At 42.7% G+C, this 19568-nt stretch overlaps 1 protein-coding gene across 3 annotated transcripts in view; it reads right to left on the reverse strand.

The window, feature by feature from the left end:
- EVA1A (eva-1 homolog A, regulator of programmed cell death) overlaps positions 1 to 19568 on the reverse strand; it is a 211065-nt gene that overhangs the window by 14887 nt on the left and 176610 nt on the right. Inside the window, exon 1 of one of the 3 annotated variants that reach the window (XM_074861443.1) lies at positions 10865 to 10945. The exons of 1 other annotated variant lie outside the window; for it this stretch is intronic. The gene's annotated coding sequence lies outside the window, so the exon portion shown is untranslated. Of the gene's footprint in view, positions 1 to 8501; positions 8533 to 10864; positions 10946 to 19568 lie in introns of those variants that run through there. One more of the 3 variants, XM_074861442.1, reaches the window with a different exon arrangement.

The following is a 19568-nucleotide window of genomic DNA, read 5'->3' on the forward strand; positions in this document are numbered from 1 at the left end:
AAAGACAAAAATAAAGAAATTAAAATCTCCAGTGGAGAAAGATATATTTTCCCCATCAGTGATTGTATACTAATATATACATAAAAGCACCATTTTGTCCCTGCAAACAACCAAGACTTTAGTGTGTTAAAGACACAGACTGTTGAGAACTAGGCACAAGTTCACTAGATCCACAGAAACCCCAAGAGAAGATTTCTGGGATGCTCAGCTCTCCTTTCTCCAACTCTAACGGCAACTGCCTCCCTCGTCCCAAGTAGGCTGCCACCTCCTAGTGACTCAGTTTCCCCACTGCTCCGTTGCTGATCATTCTATCTCTCATCTCCACTCTTCACAGGGGCATGAAGAAGCGTAATTAAAAATGCAAAGCACTTTGAGATCCTTGGCATAAGCATGAAGGAGGACTTGGAAAGAGTGCAACCCTGGAACAGAAAGGAAATTTCTGCCTGCCCCCTGCAGCTAATCAGCTGCCAAGCTGGAGCATGAGATTTAATCATGCCCATTAAATTTGCCTGCATAACTACAAATATTACTGGTGGGGGAAGTGATCCAACCACCTTGTTTACATTGTGTTCAATTTACTGTCTTTGCTGAGGCAAAGAAAATTGTAACTATATTTACTGACTGACCTCCTATATTAGGCTGCCAAGATATCAGCACTGAAGTTCTTGCATTATTCGTAGAGTCACGCTAGGTCAGGAAACAGACATAAAACTCCACAGCTTCTGAATATCAAAGAGCTGGCACAGCAGCTTCTAGTGAAACCTGAATTGGCAACTGCCGTCTGATGGGAAGGCACCAAAAGAAACACATCTCCAGTTAGGAACTAGACAGAAGCAAGGGGGGATACCTGTGCCAGAGAAATATCAGAAAGTCTGGGGAGGAGGTGGGTAGAACAGAGATTATCCTGCAAACCACACAGCCAGGGAGAACTGAAATTCTGGGTGCTAATTTGAGGCACCTAAAGGGACCTAATATTCAGAAGTCATAGGGCTCAGACCCTCCAAAAATAAAGACCCTTTTTGCTGTATCTCAGGTTGAGGACCTGAAAGGCATTTAAAAGACACACTTTTCATGCAAACTGCACCCCAAGTAGCCCACTGATACACCTCCAATGAAGAAAATCAAGCAAAAGGAACACAGAAACAAATTTTTAGCAGATTTGGGCCAGTCTTTCATGTTTCAGACTGGCTCTTCTTCAGAAACATCTCCTTTCACCTCCTAGTATTCATGGCCATCTCTGGGGCAGAACGCAGGTGGTGACACCACCAGCCACTTAAACATTTGAGCCAAATGGGGTAAAGGAACACCGTCTTTTCCTAAGCACACCCAGGGAATTGAGCTATGGCTTTTCCACCTTGGCATCTGTGCCACCACCACTGTGAATGCTACCTACAGGACCATGAGAGGAGTCAGGATAAAGCAAAACATTGCTGAATCAGTCAGCAACTGGTCAACAGCATCTCACAGAAGAGTAGAGATGGAGAAGTATTCATAAGGAAGCATTCATTGAGACCATTTATTGTCATAGCACCTTAACGGGATAAGGCTGTGCTGTTATCCCTTCGGGACGGCTGAGGAAGTAAGATGACTACCAAGTAGGCATTTGGTGCCTAAAAATGCAGGTGGCTATGAAGAGAGATTCCCGAAAGCAGGCATGTGCTTAACATCTGTGATTAGCATGCACTTTGGTACTTTCAAAAATCCTCAGAGGTGCTTGTCTTCACTTCAGCAACTAAACCGCTTCAAAACTCGAAGCCACTTAGTGCAACACAGGATGTCTACAGCATATGAACCTGGGACTTTTCCATTTCAAGGAACCTTTTTCCTCTGTGGACTCCATAAATTGAGGACATTTTACCAGGAAAGGCCTATCTTGGCAGAGAGTAAATAGAGTGACAGCAGCACCAAGTCTGTTCTTTTTCTAGTTTATATGATGCTAAACCAATACACAGCTTAGATAGATAGCTTTATTTAGAAAGATAGCAAAATGGAAAGGCTTTCTCAAGTGCAAAACACCTCACAATTTTGTTAGCTTCTGTGTGGCAGCCAAATCCACAAGAAAGATTAAACATCTGGTTCCTTTGAAATACCCTCCTTAGATTCTCCAGAGAGGAGTGCATCTGACACAAAGCATAGCATGAACTGAAGCAAGGTGTCAAGAAAAGTTATTTATGATTAAAAACACTAGAAAAAAAGTACCTGGGATTTTAGTCTTATCTCAGTATTAAGCACAGAAATTCTGGCAAGGAAGGGTTGGCACTTGGCCTGCTCCATTCAATCAAGTGGAGAAGTTAAAGCACCTCAGTCAGCAGAACAATATGTGGACAAGAGGGGAAGAAATAGGGTCTTCAGTCAAAGCATTAACACGCCTGATAGTCAGGAGCCTTTCACCTTAAAATACATATGAGAAATGAGCTGGGATCATCTGGAAGAGAGGAGATGAGTTGTTTTGGGGATCTCTGGGGACCTTCGGTCTCTCAGGGGGTAGCAGTCAGCATTGAGAGGTGGGTATTCATCCAAATGATAAAATTCTCCAGTAACTTAGGCTGGGCAGCTGAGCAGTGCAGGCAGAGTTGTTAACTTTCAGGATGGCAAGACATGCTCTTCCACCCACCCCAGGGTCCAACTTGGGCATCACTGCATAGACTCCACATGAGCCAGGACTCAATCTGGAGAGCGAAGTGTCACCATCGCTGTGACACTCCATGAAGGCACCTGCAGAAGGCAGTTCTAGGTTATAAACCTGCAAGGGAGCTTTTAGATCAGCAGGTTCATTCCTCTGCCATTACAGGCTTTCAAGTCTTTACATAATCTCTCTGTGTCTGTTTTAAAAGCAGTCCCAGCTACCAGCTCCCACTGTTCATCTGTCTGAATCAACATCATGCTAGCAATGATTTACACCAGTTGCCAACCCAAGACCTGCATTACCCATTTGCAATGAATTAATGGTATCAATCCCACAACAAAACCTCACCACTACTGCCTGGCAGCTTCCCCCCCTACAGAAACAGGGGCAAAGGAAAATCAAAGCTGGAGTGTGCTCTCGCTGGCAGAGCAGATCCATCAGATTCGGGTACAAGCAACCAGCAGGACAGTGTGAAAAGGCACATGCTGGTACTGCTGACAGTATCCTTATTTGTACTTGGTGGAGACTCTTTCTGCTGGGATTTTCACACAAGCACTCTCTTGTGTGGCCAGAAAACTGAGGGCTGATGAAAAGAAAAAGTTACTATGCCTACAAGCAGCAAAATTCTGAATTACAGTGCTAAGGGATGGAAAAGGCCAGTCGATACCTCACCTCTGTTCATCAAGATCATTTGCTGTGTTTTCTACTATTTTGATCTATTTAATTTTAAGCACTCCAGTCCTGGGGGTTCAGCCAATTACCATAAGGGATTATTCTGCAGAGCAATATTGCTCTTTCTGAGGAATTCTTTTCCAATATGCTGCTGTTTCAATATAAGCATATATATTATTCCCTTAATCAAAACATTTGAATGCTATAGCCCCCAAATTTTACAGACGGGGAATTGGCTCAGGGACAGGGTTTTGAAAGTGTTTAAATATCAGAATGATTTATCTAATCTCACAGAGGGAGCCTGTGCCAAAGAAAGGAAACAAACTCAGGCTCCCTATATTTCAGTCTTGCACTCAAACCATCCCTTCTCTTTGCTAATTTGATCATTTGGTGTTTCCTGATGCTTGCTCAGTTCTAAACATGCTTAAAGACTTCCACTCCCAGCAAACAATTATCCCCTGACCTCCATCTTCCCTGTATATACAGATCAGTCAACTGGAGGGGAGATCAATGAAAGCTCAGTCTTAAAAACATACAGACAGGGTGTTTTTCACTCTCTAGTCCTCTGCTATATATCGGCTTGTGCATTTCTAGTCCATAAGGTTTACTGGGAAAGCTTAGTATGATTAAAGCAGATCTGCAGGACCATCAGCAAATCCTCCTGTGAATGCTTGAAGCAGAGTGCAATTTGAACAAAACATGACTCCCTCACCAATGAAAATTACAACCAAGCCTTTTATCTGGGCAAGTTGGGGCTAGGAACTGTTGATGCTCAACATATTTTTAAAATAATAAAAAAAAAAATCCTACCGTGAGTAAACACTCAATATAAAATACTGCAGGTTTTTAGAGGTAGCAGCTCTGAAGGATTTTTGCTTGAGACTTGAAAATGCACAGCATTCAGACAGAAATGGGATTATTCATGTTTCTGAACTATTACAAGAAAGCAATTCCTCCGCACATATGTAAGGTATACAGCGCTCTCAGATTGCAGAATTAGGTGGTTTATGTGCTGTAAAACCTAAATTCTCTAAGCAGTCAGTCAACAATATCTATTAAAATAACGGATTTGGGCTGTGTCAGACCACAAAATATCACAATATAGTCATAGAGCAAGGAAAAATCCCATACGTAAGAAGATTCTGCACCTGGTGACAACAGTAACACCACTGTGTAGCTAAAAACGTGGGGGTGGAGGATGCTAATTTGATTAACAAAAGTAAATTGAGGCACAGCCTACACCTCTGGCTTTTTCCCAAGGGTCTCAGTCATGGCCAAGGAGCAAGCTGAAACCTTTTCCAGCTGCCTGTGCCCCATCTCGCTCAGTGCTGTATGTGCCCCTTTCAAGTGAATAAAACCCCATTTGTATCACATGGGAAGAGGTTTTGCCTCTTCTCGTGATCATGTGTGCCATGTCAGACATCCAAAGCCTACCTTCAATTCCTGCCTTGCCACGAGGCATTGCCCCTTCATCTGACAGGGGAGCTTTTCGATCAGATACAGGTATGATCACTTGATAGGAGACCATCAGATCCTACAGCTCTCAAATGTCTCCATGAGCAGGTAGAGATGTCCTGGGCATCCCCACATAAAAGGCTGAGTGTACTGGACATCAACTCCATGCCTTGGCTGCAAAGCCATACCGTATCTCTGAGCATCCTATATCATATTTACGTAAAAGTATACTACAGTTTACACAGAAAGTGTAAAGCGTCCCAGGAGACAGCAGGAGACGTGAACAGACTTTGTGCAACAGAACATAAGTCTAAAAGCTTGGGTTTGATCAACAGGCTGCCATGTAAAATCTTCACTCTCACAGAAAAAAACAGAGCAGAGGCTTAACAAACACAAGTGATCAAGACCTCAGCTTTCCATCTCCTTCAGCCATTTTAAAAAGGGAATTTTTTCACCCAGCATCGATATAGTCTGCAATCCTGAAACTGAATGCAAAACCCAAGAGAAAAAGGGAGTTACTCAGCCTACTGCAGGCATGTTTTCCATGCGCGGTGATTCCAAACCACAGATAACAAGGAAGTGACTCATCCCAATTACAGTAAGTCCACTTCCAAGCACCATGCGGAAATCAAGTGAGACTGTCTGGGAAAATATCCCTGTCATAACCAAAGCCACCTACACCTCCCCAAGCCCAGAGCCTGGACCAGGGCCCTCCTCCCCTGCCCCTCCCCTCAGACGTTGCCTGAAGCAGAAATCCATCTCTTCTGCTGGTGACTTTTGGGCTGGTGGGAAGCGGTACAAGCTGGGATGCCTGACACAACTCAAGCAAGCTTTCGGAGCACTCTGCTAAGATTACTCCTGAGGCAGAGCAGAAGCTTCATCCTTTACTGCATTTCTGACAGCAACTAACTACAGAAAGGTTGTGCAATAAGAATATAACACAGACAACCTCTTATCTTGTTTGTCCTCCACAAATATGGAGACGTTCATCCTTTTCTCATGCAGCTGCAATCAGAGAAGTGACTTCAGAAGTGAAAGCAATTCCAGTCCAGAAACAAAGCCCATGCAACACAAATTAGCTCAGTCTCACCACTCCTCCCAGTGAAATCTCCCGCAGGTATATGGCCCTGTGATGTGAGAGGCTTTAGGAGATGAAGGAGATTTGGGAAATGGTGCACCTCCAGCTGAGACTCCACGGGGCAGAGATGGACACAAGCACTGCTCCCTCTCAGCCTCTCCCACTCGTTGTACGGGGCTGCAGAACACCTTCCCCTGATTCCTCCTATTTCTGTCTGTCCAGAAATGCAATAACCTTATTAAAAGAGCCAGTTGACCTAATCTGGAAACTCAACCCATCCATGCCCTGTAGGTACTTAATGAAGAGGTCCTCCTTAAATAAGCTATGTTCCTAAGCTCCCTGTATCATCAACAGTGAAAGGTGGGTGCCTTTGAAAGCCTCCAGGGGAGATTCTGTCTACTTAAATTTAGGAGACTAATTAGGGATAGTTAATGAATCATAATGTTACTTTTAGATTTATTCTCCTGAGTGTATCTGAGTTAAAATCTTATGAAGGGCTTCACATCTTTTACTCAGATATTTTTCTTCTATCTTGAACTTTTCAAATCAGAATTTGAAGCTACAAACACCTTAATTTCTATCCAGTGATGCATGTGCTTGATCTATCCACAGGCAGTTTTCCTCCTGTTTTCATAGCCATGAAAGTCAGTTGTTCTTCTTTCATCATCTTAAATGTAATAACAGAATATGAAGCATCTATTGCCAGCAACTCATAAATCTCCTGCTTGATGTGGCTTTTGGTCTCCAAAGGGCACAGTGGAAAGCATCGCATGCACCAGTCTGCTCCCTACATGTTCTATTTGGAAAGAAAAATGGATCAAAAGGAAGAAAGCCTTGTAAAAGATACCTGCAGATACGAAGAGTTACTTTCATCTGGTAGATTTCTGCCTGCTACCAAAGTCAGGAGAGTTCTGCATTTTCACAAGATAACGCATCTTTAGGAGGATGAAACTCGAGCTGAGGCTTGTCCAAATTCCAGCATGCTCAGCTGCACCCGCACGGGACCTTCTGCCAGCTGTAGCTGTAGGACCTCTCTGGCAGTCCAGCTGTGTCTAACCTCCAGCAGGTCCAGAGACTATGACAGTAATGGTATACAGCAGTAGTGTATTTTAGAGAATTGAGATGGGTCTAGATCAAACCATTAATGTCATCTCCAGGTGCTACTGCTAGAAGCATGGGTAACTACTATCAGCAAGCTCACTGCAGGAACAGAAATCTGACTTGGTCCTCACATATTGAATGAGTTCAACTCCACTGAATTAAGCAACTTTCCCTTTATTTACATGCTGAGCAAGGTCAAAATCTGACTATTTAATTACATAACCTCAATTCCAGAAGTGACAGCAGACAAGGGAGAAAAAACTCTAATAATTACGAGGATACTAAGCAAGGACTAACAGCACCTGGGAGAAGCTACCAGTCTCCCAGACTAGGAAGGCTACAGCAGGAGAGACAGAGAGTTAATTCCGGGGTTTCCTTTTTTTGCAGCACACATGTCTGAATTGGGGGGCTGAGCCCTTTATCAGTGAAGAGGAAGACACAATACAGAGAATGGCACAAAAAGGAGAGTAAGATTAATAAGGAAGCCAGACTAATTTTTCCAGCCTTCCCTATTTCCCCTATTTGGACTGCATCTATCACACTTTGCAAACCAGCCCAATCGTGTATGGATTTCTTAGGCATTATGGAGAATCCAGTTTGTTGGTCTCTTCAGAGGACACTTTTATTACAGGCTGTAATTTTATGCAATGTTCTAAGTGTATCCACTCCATTTTGGATCGAAGCAGAGTAACGCCAAATTTCAGATTTTTACACAATTCCTATTCTTTCTCATTATGTTCAGTCATTTTAATCAAACATTTAACATTGCAAGACTTTACTATTTTAAATTACTTCTGTAGTGCGGAACTGTTGTCCTTGACTTATTTAGGCTATAGAGCTTGGCAGAAAGGCTATTGTGCAGCTTATCTATTTTTCAGGAAAATACGTGACACAATATGTGGCTCCCAGGAGGATGCTGACGAAACAGTAAGCATTGTGTGTTCAAGTATGGCTGATCCAGAGCCATGGCATTGCTCAGGCGAAGAATTGCTTGCCAGCAAGGGAGGAAAGTCTCTGTGTTCAGGATGCCAACACATACCCCAGTGGTTGCAGCCCTGCAAGTTATCAGGAATCAGCTGAGTCACAGCAACCAGTTCTGTAAAATGTGGGGCAAAAGGTACTCCCTTAAATTTCAGTGAAAGGCATACAGGCACTGTCAGTGAAAGAAGTCTTTGGAAGTCTTTGCTATTACATGTCCAAAGGCAGTGGCTGGGTGAGTATTATGTATCACTGCGAGACACTTAAATGATACCCAGGGCAAGGATACCCAAGATAAAGGAGAAAGGGATGGAGTAAAGAGCCAGAGGCCATGAAACACTCAAGTTGATGGGAAGCCATGCCAACCTCCACCAGGGACATGAAAGGGACGGTAGGAAAGCAGGAGACCAGGAAGGAAAGGAAGGTACCAGGGAAAGTAAGAACATCCACAGCTACACTGCACTGCCAAAACATTTGAATAAAGAGTAAGAAACCTCATGCTTCAGAATATGAGCCAACAACTAGCCTGATACGATCCAAGCATTATATTCCAAGAGTTAGAAACATAATTTCTCTTCTGAGACTACTGACCATGACAGACATTTTAGGGGATTTCCTGGGCCCATCTCTGAAGCAGTATCACCCATCCTGTAGTCCACAGACCACTGCTGACCTGTAAGGCATCAGAAAAGTGATCCAGAAAAAAACTCATTCAAAGAAAAAACAAAAACGGCATATCCCTGGATGTTCCTCCGTGCTTTGTCTCAGTGTCTGCTGGCAGGCACAGCCAGGAGATGCTTTCTGTCTGCTCTCATTGCCTAATTAAAAATGTTTGTAATTACAGCAGTAAAACTATGCTCTGTAAAAGAAATATTTTCTTTTTATCTAAGTGCTACTTATCCAGCAGTGCATGCTAGTTCTTTATCAGTTCATCAGCTTTTCCTCTTGGTAGTCAAACAACAGAGAACTAGACAAGTGGCTAGATTTTTTTTTCCAAAAAGATAGCGGTGCCTTGATAACACGAGCTGAGGAATGTCATCAGAAAGCAGCCAGTAACCTCTGCCATTAAAGGCAGTGACTTTGTCTGGCCACATGGTTGACTTTGTGTGGCAATTCCCAGGATCCCATGAGATGCCCAAACTGGAAACCCTGCACAAGGAAGGTTATCAACAGCATTGGAATAAAGACAAGGAGTGAAAAAAAACATGTAAGTTAGCTATAGTGGTAAATGCCCTTCTGTTATATACAGATGAATGCAGATTAATATTTACTGAAAAAAAATACGATTTAGTTCAAGATCCAGAAATTGCTGCAGGGATCATTGGCTCCTGTTGTTTAGGCCTTGGCTTATACACTAACAAACTTGAAATCCAAGGATCTATGAAAAAAGTGGCAAAATTGTTTTCAGTATAAATTCTTCTATTCACATGGTCATAACCTGTGAGACATCCTCCTTTGGGACTGAGACTTCCTGAGCACAGTGGAAAGTTTGAGAAAAAACCCTATAGATGTTTTTGGATTATGAGAGTAGTAAACCTCCCCTGTTTTTTTAAAGTACATTTAACTGGCAGAACCTCTCTAACACACAGCATCAGCCTTAAATTATCTGGCTTATAGACTGTGAAAAGTTCTTTGCATGGTTTATGTATTTTTTTTTTTTTTCTGGTAGAAAAACACGTAGCATGCATCATCTTGCTTCCACGCATATCCTGAGGGAGCAGTAAGGACTGTGAGCTCAACTGTTACTACAATTGCTACTGCGAGTAACTGCCAGTTTTGTAGAACAGCAAATTACAGTCACTTTCCTGACGCCACATAAAAGCAGACACACACCATGGAAAACAATGCCAGGGTTTTGTTTCAGCCCAGCAAGGATGTTACTGAGCACCTACCCTACACTCTTATGCAACTTGCCCTGCAGCTACTTCCACCAGCACAGTCTGGGAGCAGGGGAAGAACTGTGGGAATTCGCAGTGCTGGATGCTTGTGGCAGCTTTCCAGTACTTCATAATGATTTTTTTTTTTAAGAGAGTACAAGGTTTTTAAAGCTAAATGTTTATTTCTATTAGGCTTTATGAAATGTTCAGCAAGAACAATATTTCATGCATACTAGTCTGTCCTTTTCCATTCTTCGTACATGTAATTAAGATTCATTTATATGAATATCCCTATCTCAAATGATACCTGGATTCACGCCACCTAATTGAAGGCACTCTACTGGGATGGGACGTGCTAATTCATCCCTCCATCGATTATACAGATAGGCTGAATAATCTCTCAGTTTAACCACTTCAGTTAAATACCTGCATTAGTGGAAGTAAGGCTTTGCAAGACTGAGCTGAAAGTATGTAAAATATATATATATACACACATATATATATACACACATATATATATATATTGGTGTAGGACATTGCTGGGCAAAAGGCTTATCTCATTTATTCCAAAATTAATGGAGCTAAATGATCCTGAATAAAATCCTACCCATCAATTAGTGCAGAAATTATTCCAGGACAACGTGGGACTCCCTTGAGACCTCTTTAATAGACTAGCAGAACTCTGACACATCCTAGCTACTCATAAGACTTGATTCACCAGGTTGCCACCCCAGCCAAGCCCCAGGGCCGTCATTCTGGGAAGGTCAGCAACACTCCCTTTCTAGCGGCCTTTGCCAAGCATGGTCCAGTTTCTGCGTGTTTGGGTAGCAAGACCGGTCAACTGCCATCCCTCCTACCTCACCCTTCCAAATGACTGAATTTAATCAGTTAAAAAGTGTAAATGGAGACGCATCTTAATTTGCCATGTGTTTAAAAGTGTTTCTTATTACATATTCCCTAGGAAATCCAGGTTGCCAAATCACAGCCAAGGAACTCACTTCAAGTTGTAGGACCTCTATTTTTAGGCTTCTTTTTGGGACTCTTAGAATCAAAAATTTTAAGACTTTTAACACATACCTTTGCTGCTAGTAACTTCAACCCAGTGCAGATCCTTTATCTGGCATGTGCTCAACTTAAGTTGCCACTTCTTTCAAGTGGAATATAATGCTCCGTATTGCAGTATTTGTTCCCTCTATTGGATATCTTGAGCCCGCCAACCTTGATATCTTATCATCAGATGAAAGGATTAATCCAAAACAAAGAGGCTGAGAACATCTTTTGAACAAGTAAACCTTTAACCAACAAATTTTCGGGAGGTGGTGTAGACAGTTTATGAGACCCTGTAAACAGCAAAGAAACTCATAAATACAGTCCTTCAAAGTATTTCTGTCCCATGCTGGGATGACCCTTGTTCATACCAATGGAGAGACTCCCCATCTCTGTAAAAACACACGCTGCAGAATTTGCTCAGCTCACAGAGTGGCCGGTCCTACAAAGGAAAATGAATCCTTACCAATGCAACTCCACAGGATAAAATCTACCTCACAACCTGCTTGGGTTATAGTGACAAGATGTTATTAATTGCAGTTCCAATAACCATCCACGTTACTTAAAATCTGAAGTAATACACTTTAATTACTTTAACTCTAATAACTGCAGTTAGAGGAGAAAAATAGTTGTTAACTTGTTGACTGCCAGATTCAGACTGCTGATAGGAGATATATCAGATACTAAAGTATTAAAACTGACCTCAGCCTGGCAGGAGAGGGCTGTGATTCATGCCCATGACTCTAGGCACAGTGGGAGTACAAACAAATAATTGAACGAAGATCAAAGCATTAACTGTTTCAGCGGAATAGCGCAGGAGATTAATCTCCCATTTACTCTCAAGTAAACCTCCTTCCTAACTTTCTCCCAGTTCACCAGGATTTCAGCAAGTCCAATGTAGAAATCTGTTATATCATCACCTTGTTTACACCTCTACCATCCCATTAAAATCGTTGTTCCAGTGGAGGGTGAGAACACTATTCTGCTTAGTCTGAGCTTTCCATCTTTGAGTTACCTCAGACTTTTCTCTGTGAAAAATAAAGAACCTATCTGAAAAATCTATACTTAAAAAAATCTTGCAACAAAGCTATTTTCTTCACCCTTGAACAAATAATTCACTTCCAGTTACGTCCCAGGTAATGGAAAGTCTAAGACAAATAGAGTTCAAAACAAGGCACATTGTGAAACACTCTGATTAAAAATGCAGCATGTAGAAGAAATGTCATCTTTGTGCTTGTACAGCAGTCGGTGCAAAGAGATGCCTGTCCAATTTCCCAAAAGCTTTGGAGGGATCTGAGTACAGATTTGCAGCCAAGTTTCACAGAGCTGGAAATCAAAACCTACCATCAGTCTAGTCTCCTAAAGGCTGATAAAAGGAGTGAAATGGCTACGACATTGTTCAAACTCAGGCATCTAATGAAACGTATGAGCGATAACTCTGATATATCACCTGTAAACAGCTTCCCAGACTCTTTCAAGGGGATTCACAGTAGTTTGGAAACCAGGGTCTTGCATCAGTCCTCACGCAGTTTGTAGCACCCTGTAAATCTACTGTCACAGCACTGAAAGGACAGAGGTGAGACGAATGGTCAGCTTGGCTCTTCCTGGCCTCAGAGTCTGAGACCCAGCCTGCCTGCTTCCCTGTGGGCCAAGCAGGCAATGAAGTGGTTGGTGCTGCTTGCTGTGCACAAAGATAATGTCTGCCCTCAGATTTTGTATCTCCACTGATCATCTTCAGAGGCAGAAAGGATTCTTCTTCCTCAGTGGGGGCCTGATGTCATCTGAGGATGTTTTGTTTTGTTTACCTTCTTCTGAAAGGTCAGAGACAAAATATACAATATCCACAGCTATCTGCAGGCAACAAGCACCTGGTCGTAAGAGAAGAGGGAGGCTGTGATCTGGAAAGGAACCCATGCGTAGGAGGGATGACCCTATCCTTGTCAGCAGACCTGACCTTCAAGCAAAGGGTACCTGAAGTGATGAGAAAACCCAGGAAAAGAAATGTGTGTGTGTCCCTTATGGTGTTCTGCTTAGACCCATGAAGATTTCGTGATAGAGAAAATAAAGATCATCTGATCTTTGGAACCATTACAAAGACACAAGGATCATTAGCCTCCACTCTAACACATCCCGGAAGAAGTAAACTGTGGTTGCTGTGATGTAAGGAAATTAAACACATCATTCACCTGGTACAGTCTGACAACCTTTGTGCCATTAAACTCTCTTAGCATTCAAAACAGGGTGGCTGCATCCAAAATGCCTGCTGGGAATAGCGTATGGTCCATGCCAAATTCTAAGCCACGTCAGGACCATGCAACACCACATATCGTTTCTGCAACTTAACAGGATGGTCCATTTGAATTCCAATGTCAGGAGCTCCCAGGCTTTGGCATTATTTTGTTCATCAGTACAGACATAATTAAGTCCAGAGGTTAAATGCAGAAAACTAAGCATCTGTCCTAGCCTGGGAGGTCAGTACTGCTCCTCAGGGCTCAAAGCACCTGGGACATGAAATCACAGGTCTGTAAGCAGCACAAGAGACACGGGACCTGATGACCTGGAGATGTGTCAGGCCAAGGAAAGAGCTGGGTCGGCTGCCTGTCCACAGCAAAGGAAGCTGGGATAGCCCTGTGGGACAGTACCCAGACCGTGACACATATTCAGCTCAGGGATGTTATGAGCTATGTGTTATACGAATGAACAGCCCTTTAGAAACATTGAATGCTGAAATGCTCCATGGGGGAAGGAGACAGCTGAAAAAATTCACCTGGCCTCCCCTGAACTGTCCCTGTACATGTGTTCCAGCCATGCCTGTAACAAAAGAACTGATTTATACAGAGGTACCTGCCTCCAATGGCCCATCTGTGCTGCACCATCTGCCCTCGTGGAGCAGTACACAACCCCTTGACTTGTTGGAGCTACATGGAGAGCAGAGCTCAGCCTCCACTGAGAATGAAAAGAGACTGAACTTAGTCAGCTCAAGCTGAACAATCTTATCAAACTACTTTATTAGCACAGTGTAGAGCTGCTACTGCCCAGAAACAGGAAGGAAACATATTACCATATCTTTCCCTAATGCTTCTCCTTTCCTTTTAAATACAAAGAACAAAAAGGTTGTGTTAAAGAGTCCAGCAGGCTCATGTGATTGTAAAAGGATATTATACTGGGCACCTCATCCATCAAAGAGACCAGCAGGGTTTAAGGGAGAGATGGTGGGATAAAATAGTCTCCTGGGCCAAATTCAAGTCATAAATGTTACTCCTTTTTATGTCAAAGGGAAGTCTTTGACTTTTAATCTTTCCATATTTCAATTAAATGATGCAAATAACAGAGAGCTAAAATAGATGATAGATGCACAGCTAACCTCCCACATGTTCTTGGGTTCCTAAGATTTCTCTCTTAAATACCATTACAACCACTCTGTAAAATTACAGTCGAACTTATTCTTAAGCCATGCTTGTATCCATCATTTGATTTAATGAGCTATCCAAAGACTGTTTCCCATCGGTGCTTTCCTCCAGTCATGGCTGTGCTAGAACCGACGGCAGAGATAAAAGATAACTTCCTATGTGGAAACTCTCATGCCCCATCCATTCCCATCTAGGCAAGGCTTTAGAGACACAGTTGTACACAATTAATCATGATTGCATTTTTGCAAAAATATGATGGTATGATCTGATATTAAAACTCCTTTTCCTTCTCAATTTGACTGACTAAAAATAAGAGTCCATTTTCTGACAGAGCTCCCTCAGACCAATACCTCCAGCTGTTTAAAGTAGAATATCTCTTACAGATGTTTTGCATTTATTTATTTCCTTGTTCTTCTATTGGTATCTATTGGGGTTTTTCCAGCAAGGAACACCCTGATTGCACTATCAGGAAAACCAAACAGTCCCAGAGAAATAAGTCCACATCAGCATTGAGCACGTGGAGCCAAAGACGCAGCTCTGGCAAGCCAATCACCCACAGACAGGGCGACCTGCATCTCCCCCCTTCTGCAACAGCCAGAGATTTACAAGCACTCCAGCTCTCTTGAGACAGAAACCTTCCACCCAACCTAAATAGAGGTATTTCCCTTCCCTGGGTGACAAGCTTACCAGGGCTGTGCTCCCAGGTCCAGCTCCAACTCTGGAGAGCACAAACTCTTCCTAGAAATAATTATTAATGGAAGTCTTGCCCTGAGACACCTTGACATAGAGCTCAACAGGTCTTACACTGGCTTCTGCTAGTGCTGGCACATGCACACAGATGAACAAAACCCACCCTGAAAGACAAACTGTCAGGTGGTGGGTTAAAAGCTCTCTGTGCAACTAGTCCTGAACCCAGCCGCCTTCTACCTCCTTTGTTCTGTCTTCCAGCTTTAACACTAATTGCGGCAAAGAGCTGAAAAAATGCTGCTGATAAATTTGGGGCTTAATCCAACAAAGCACTCATAATTATTTGATTAAGAATCATTTTCTTTTTACAAATATAGACAAAATTCAAAACAGTTGTGCCCTTCTGCATTCATAGTCTGGAAGTAACCACTGTGGAATTTGAACAGAGTTAGCTGAGGTTTCCAACTGCCAGGCCAATGTGAGCCACACCATGTCCTGGCCTCTTGGGAGGAATGTTTGGACACAGGACTTAGTCTTTTCCCTGGGTGGACACAACCAGTCAGCTGGCCATATAACAGGCATCAATGACTGGGATTCAGGCACTTCACAGATGTCAGTCAAAAATTATGCAGAAAAGGCAAAAGCTGATATCTGAGTGATGAGTTATGTGACGTGAATGTGCTACCCTTGTTCCAGTAGTCAGCAGGAAAAGTCATAATTACAAACAATGCTAATGGGAAGACTTGCTGGCTGTCACAATTTACATGCCAAAGACATAAAGAATGGTACCTCTGCCCTGGGACAGCATGACTCTCATATCCAGAGGTGGTCCTTCCAAAGAAGTTCATGACAGGCAGGTGACATATGCAGGAAGCTGACATGGCCGAGCCTGCATCATTTCTGCAGATAACCAGAGCACATCCACCCCAGGCTACAGGGCTGTCAGCTCCACAACCCTCATCAGTCCCCACTTGTAATGCTGAAGGTAATAAACTGTTTAGAGACCGGTCCTATGTGTCTGCCTGCAACAGAACTGAAAACTATAGAAGAGAATATAACCTGGTGATCGCAAAAAACAAAGTAAATTTCATTTGCATATTAGATTCAAATATTCTAGTGCCATATTACCATCACCATCAAATTTGATTGAATAAAAGCAATCCTTTGTCAAGGAGAAAACATTTCCTTTTAAAGTCTTCAAAAAGCCTTGGTCCATAGCTGACAATTACCATCTGTTTCTCCTCAAAAATGAACCCAACCAAAAGATTTCCCAAGCAGCACAGTACATTAAGTACATGGGCATGTTCAGCCCAGTTACCAGGCCTTAGGGGTGCACTGGGCTCACACCACAAGCTCTGCCAGCTTCCAGAGCAAACACAACACGAGGGGAGATGGGGTTAGAGCTGGCACCCAGCCTGTCTGGGTGCTCCAAACTGAGTGGCTGGATATCTGGTCAAAGCTCCAGGAGCACTGCAGCGATCTTTTGTCATGAGTTTAGAAGAAGGTTTGAACACCAGGTTTCTAGTGTGAGTCACTAACTGCTGCATCAGTCCAGGCTTCACCTGGGTGACGTGTGGGCCCCCAGGATGGAACTCCAGAGCATCCTACGGAGCATAGCTGCATGGTCCTCCCAGCACCAAGCTCTCTGGTCAGCTGGTACTGCTGCTGTAGGTCCACAAGCTACACTACTTCTTGCAAACTAAAGAGGCCCAGGGCATTGGTCTAAGCACTATCAAATGATCATTTGTACTCTTTAAATGTTCACATAGTCCTCGACAGAAACTTGGCCCATGTCAACTAACGCTCTCCCCAGTCATGGCTGGCCATAGCCTGGATCATTATCCTCAGGCAGTTGGGATATGTGTGACTGCCCTCTTTTGAAGGAAAAACATCTGTCTAGATGCAAGTCCTGCTGTGCTGCTCACCTCCAAGACCAGAGAGGCTTTTGCGTGTTTTATTTCCCATCACAGGTGCAGCCCCTGTGCTCTGAGCAGTCCCCTTTCATCGCCATTCATTAACACCTAACTCAAGAAGTTTTGGTAAGGAGTAAGACCCCCAGCACGCATGATCATACCTTCCCATTTGCACAAGAGAGAGCAAGCCAGAGTCTGAGCTGATTTAAATTGTCCTGAGAAATCTGGCTGGGAGTCCTGTGCTGTAGAGTGCAGCCAGCTGGAAAGTAAGGCTTTCCACTGCATGCTCTGCGTACACAGCCAAAAATCACATGTGGGTAGTGTCGCCAAAAACCAAACACCTTCTCCTGTCCTGCCTCAAGTTCTGTGTGAAAACAAACGACCGCCTTCATGGATGGAAAACTCATATTTCAAGGTAGAGTTTTATGCTTCAGGAAAAAATATCCCTAAGTGAAAGAGCAGCATTAGCTTCTGACACTGCTGAAGAGAAGCCCAAGGAGAGATCTACTGGCAAATAGTCAGAGAAGCACAGCAAATCCTGGCCCTGTGAACAACACTCTACATGGTTTTAGGCAAGTCACTAGATCAACCTGAGGCAACTGCAAAATAAAAGTTGAGTGTCACAGAGTAGTAGGGCTGAAAAAGACTTTGCAGGGTCATCTAGTCTACCCTTCTGGTTCCGTAGCAGGATCCAATTTAGCTTGTTTTTAAAGACCCCCGATGATGTAGACCCCACGATTACCATTCAGACTCTTCCAGAACTTCCCTCTTTTCACCACTATAATATTTTTTTGAATACAGAACCTGAATTTCCTTTGCTACAATTTATGTTCTTATCCTCTCCAGAAAGGCGGTTAAGAATAGGCAGTTCTCCCCACCCCTGCCACAGCCTTTTATGTATCTGAAAACTATTAACCTACACTCTTCCCAGACTTTTTAGGCTAAACGACTTCAAATTAGATTCATATTACAATTGTATCCGAAAGCAAAAACAAGGCTGAGGGCCTCCCTGGAACCACACAAATGTAGTTTAAGAGTGTCCCTGCTCCAAAATGCTTATAATCGACACAGAAAGGAAAGAGAAAATGAAAGTAAAATGGTCAAAGAAGGAGATTATTCCTATTTTAAAGGTAGGAACATGGTACACATAGACACATGTTTAGGCTTTTCAAGAACTCCCATAGCTGCAAAGAAGTTTACACACAGCTTAGTACCTAACAATATTATAGCATTTGAAAATGTGGTTATTTCTACTTCTACTGAGCTGCTAGATAAACTATCCTGAAATACAACCTGAAGATGTATGAATGTTTGTGACAGAGCTGGGAAACACAAACCAGATCTTCCAAGTCCCCCTCCTAAACCCTAATCTCAAAACCATTCTTCCTTGTAGGGGAAGCAATGATGATTAATGATATTCTTCAAAGCTCTCCGAAGATCATATTTTTTCTGCAGGAGCTTGAGACAAAATGATCATTACTTGCTTGAAACACTTACATGCACCCTCCCTTGCAAGGCAAACCATAACAATGAATACAAGTTTAAAGGATTCTGCACATCAAATTTACTGTATATGCAAATTTCCTTTAGACAGAACCATTATTAACTGCCTGAATGGTCAAATTTAGGATTTTCTAAAAATGCCTTCTGAGTCTGTATGTGCCTATGCTTCACTGAGCAATCACTCGCCATTTTAATTCATTCCTTTTGACATTAGCACATGCATAAATTCCCTGCTTGTTGCAATTTTATGCTTTAGCAACATTTTGCATGCCCTGCACTAAAATAGTTTCAAATTTAAAATAACTCACACAGTAAAGGCAAGCATAGTTCCAGCATATCCACAGACTATCAGACAGTTTATGCCAATCTGGAGGACTAGAATATTACAAAATTAGCGGACCCTAAAATATATTGTAATAAACACAAAGTTAATGCTAATGAACTAAAAACCCCCAGGGAACAGAACACCTCTAAATAAATGTAAACACTACATAGTTTGATTTTGTGTTGGGGTAGGAAGTTGTGTGTGAGGATGGAGTTAGACAAACAATTTGATGAAAAAATCTGGTTCTAAAAGAACCTCAGGGGAAGCAATAAATCTTGAATTGTTCAGATATAAAACATATCCTCCAACTGGAAAATCTGTCGGGGGCAGTTAGCCACAGAGCGGGCTTGGGTTGATGACCTCAGTCTGTTTGTGCCCCCATAACTATGGCAGCAAACCATCACTCAGCACAGCAGAAGGGCTGGAGTCAAGTCAAACTGTACCTAAAGGATGGAGGAGATGTAGTACTTTGGTAACTGCAGCACGGGAAAAACACACAGAGGTCACAGTGGACAAAGAATACACAGTGCAATGCTCTGACCATGTCATGTTACTTGAAGACATAAAGGGGAGGAGTATTTTAGGGATAGGGCATGTTACCTCTCCTACGTGGCATGGGTGAGACTGAAACTGGAACATCATGTAAAATTCAGGCAGTCCATTTGTTTTATCTTGAAAAAAGATGAAAGAAGAAGCAGAGATGAGGCTGTGGTGTGATTTAAGACCTGAAAAAAAGTTTTATGCTGGAAAATGGAAAGAGCATGATGTTTAGTGTGTCAACATGGAGCCTGTGAAAGATGACTTGACTTGATGTATTAAGAGAAAGAAACTACCAGCTTCCAGTGAACACTTCAGTCTAGCAGAGGGAGTCATAACAAGAACCACGAGCTGGACAC

The sequence above is a fragment of the Strix uralensis genome, chromosome 3, assembly GCF_047716275.1.
Source record: "Strix uralensis isolate ZFMK-TIS-50842 chromosome 3, bStrUra1, whole genome shotgun sequence".
NCBI classification, from domain to species: Eukaryota; Metazoa; Chordata; class Aves; order Strigiformes; family Strigidae; genus Strix; species Strix uralensis.